Source organism: Mus caroli, chromosome 3 (genome assembly GCF_900094665.2).
Source record: "Mus caroli chromosome 3, CAROLI_EIJ_v1.1, whole genome shotgun sequence".
NCBI classification, from domain to species: Eukaryota; Metazoa; Chordata; class Mammalia; order Rodentia; family Muridae; genus Mus; species Mus caroli.
The window spans coordinates 82667814-82671226 of NC_034572.1; positions in this window are offsets into that span (position 1 = coordinate 82667814).

The following is a 3413-nucleotide window of genomic DNA, read 5'->3' on the forward strand; positions in this document are numbered from 1 at the left end:
TTGTGAGCCACCATGTGGTTGCTGGGATTTGAACTCTGGACCTTCGGAAGAGCAGTCGGGTGCTCTTACCCACTGAGTCATCTCACCAGCCCCCCTGTTCGATTTTTATAACTACAAAGAGGCATCACAAATACATGAAACGTCGTGCACAGGGGAGGTGGCTCAGGCAGCAAAGAGCTTCCTGCTCAAGCAGGAGGACCCGAGTTTAGATCTCCCGACCTCATAAAGAGCCAATATCCTGGCTATACAGTGAGACTCTGTCTAAAGAAGCAACAACGTCAAGAACAACAACAACAAACCAGACGATGGCTCATGCTCACACCTGTGACCCTAGCCCTGGAGAGGCAGAAAGAGAGGTGTTTACCATCTAGTTTCTTCTTAGCAGTGGAAATTCCCCTCTTAGGAAAAGAAAAAAAAACCCTTTTTTTCCTAATATCTAACTATGAATTTTTGAGATGAGGTGCCTTGTAACCCATGCTGACCTTGAATTCAGTATGAGGTTAAGGATGACCTTGAACTCCTGATTCTCCAGTTTCCACTTCCCAAACAGTGGTATTACCAGTTCTAACAGCAAAAGGAACAAAGGAGCCAGATGTGACAATGCATGCCTTCAATCCCAGTACTCAGGGCAGCAGCAGCTCCAGGCCCCAGGACTACTCATTGAGACCCAGTGTCACCAACAAAGCCCCAAAGCACAAAATCAAATAGTCAGAACTTTGTTATTTACATTAGCCATTATTTAACAGTTAACTGTTATGAAAAGTGTCTTTCTTAAATAAACTATATACTTTTCTGACTCGTAAAATGGTTCCACTGAGCATAAGTAAGGTGTAATAGGATTTAAAAACCTTTTACTTCGCTAGAGCCAAAAAGTCAGGTAGGAAGGTAAGCAGGAACCAGGGATAAGACTCAGTGGTAGACATGTGCACAAGACACTGGAACACTTATCCATTGCTGGTGGGAATACAAAATGGTGCCACTTTGGAAAACAGCAGAAGTTCTTTTTTTTTTTTTTTTTTTTTTTTTTGAGACAGGGTTTCTCTGTNTAGCCCTGGCTGTCCTGGAACTCACTTTGTAGACCAGGCTGGCCTTGAACTCAGAAATCTGTCTGCCTCTGCCTCCCAAGTGCTGGGATTAAAGGCGTGCACCACCACCACCTGGCAGAAATTCTTTTTATGAATAAACATCGAGTCAGTCACTGTCTTAGTTAGGGTTTTACTTCTGTGAACAGACACCCTGACCAAGACCAAGGCATGTCTTATAAAGGACAACATTTAATTGGGGCTGGCTTACAGCTTCAGAGGTTCAGTCCATTATCATCCAGCCGAGTACAGGAGGCGCTGAGAGCTCTACATCTTCATCTGAAGGCTGCTAGCAGAACACTGACTTCCAGACAGCTAGGATGAGGATCTTAAGCCCACGCCCACAGTGACATACCTACTCCAACAAGGCCACACCTCCTCCAGCAAGGCCACACCTCCAAATAGTGTCACTCCCCAGGCCAAGCATATACAAACCATTACAGTCACCATATGATCAAACAGCTCCATCTCAAAGTGCATGCCCAAGAGGAAAGACACCATAGATCCCACTAACTTGCATAAGATCGCCTAAAGCAGTGCTGCTCACAACAGTCAAAACAGGAACCCGTGATGTCCATCACCATGGAGACAGGCACTCTGTGTACATGACAGGATAATACTGGGCCACAGCACAAATAATCTTTACATTTTGGGGCTGGTGAGATGGCTCAGTGGGTAAGAGCACCCGACTGCTCTTCCAAATGGTCCGGAGTTCAAATCCCAGCAACCACATGGTGGCTCACAACCATCTGTAACGAGATCTGCCTCCCTCTTCTGGAGTGTCTAGACAACTACAGTGTACTTACATATAATAAATAAATAAATCTTTTTTAAAAAATCTCTACATTTCATTTAATTAATTAATTAGCTTTACTAGTGTGTGCCTAGTACTTGCAGAGACTATAAGAGGGTATCAGGTCCCCTGGAACTGGAGAGAGTTGTGAGCAGCCACATGGGCCAGATCTTAACTTAAATGGAAGAAGCCACCAACAAATGCCCACATATCTTCCACTAACATGGAACTTCAGAACTGAAGCCAGATGCGCTTGCCTGAGATTCCCCCAGCACTCGGGGGAAGAGGCACAAGGATCAGGAGTTCATCAGTAACTGTCACCTGTCGCATGCACTAGGGGCCATCCCTGTGCCTCACCTCCCTGTCCCTTCCCTTGCCCTATGCACACTCCTGATCACAGGAACCAGGATGTACTGCAGGATCCCTGCAGCCTAGTCAGCCTTACCCTCTCCCTCTGACCAGGGCCAGGTAAGGACTTTCCAGTGTCTAGGGAAGGATTAACTGTCAATACCCAGAGCCTCCACTCTAGCTAGAAAGTGGGTTTCCTCAGGTTGCTGCCTTTTCTGTTCCAGTGAACAACTCTCAAAGTCCTTATCCCCACAGATAGCCACAGGGACAAAGCAAACAGCCAAAGCCTAGGCGTGGTGGCTTATGCCCGGATTATTATTGCCTCTACTTATCCTATTTCCTGGATCAACTCACCTGCTACCTCTACCTTGGCTGTCAGTACTGTCACCCCCAACCTGTAAAAGTATCTTGTATTCCCATGATGTAATTGTCTTCTCAGGGGCTTCCTGCTAAGTAAGCCCATCCTTCCTAGTTAATTCTGCGCTCTGGCTGGCTGGTTCAGCTCAGCTCTTCTGGCCCCAAACTCCTCTCCAAGCTGACTGATTCAATCTGACTTCTGTCAGCTTCTCACTGAATTGTTCTGCTTGGCCTCAAACTAACTCTGGCAATCTGTTCTAATCTTCTGGCTCCTTCTCATTCTCTGGCTCATTCTGTCTTCCCCATGTGTCTAAGTTATTCTCTCTGCAACCCTCTTTGTAAAACACTGTCTCTGAACTTGACAAACTGAGCTGCCATACATTCCACTCTATTCACTACCTCTCAACTTCCTAACTCTCAACTGTCCCAAACTGACTGAACTCAGAGATCCGCATGCCTCTGTCTCCTGAGAGCTGGGGTTAAAGACTTGCATCACCACGACAGAACCTGAGCTTTTCTTTTTTTTTTTTTCTTTTTTTTTTTTACATTAAGTGAAAAGAGTTTTTAAGATTTATTTATTTATTATATGTAAGTACACTGTAGCTGTCTGTCTTCAGACGCACCAGAAGAGGGCATCAGATCTCATTACGGGTGGTCGTGAGCCACCATGTGGTTGCTGGGATTTGAACTTCGGACCTTTGGAAGAGCAGTCGGGTGCTCTTACCCACTGAGCCATCTCACCAGCCCGTGAAAAGAGTTTTTAAGATTTATTTATTTATTATATGTAAGTACACTGTAGCTGTCTTCAGACGCTCCAGAAGAGGGCGCCAGAT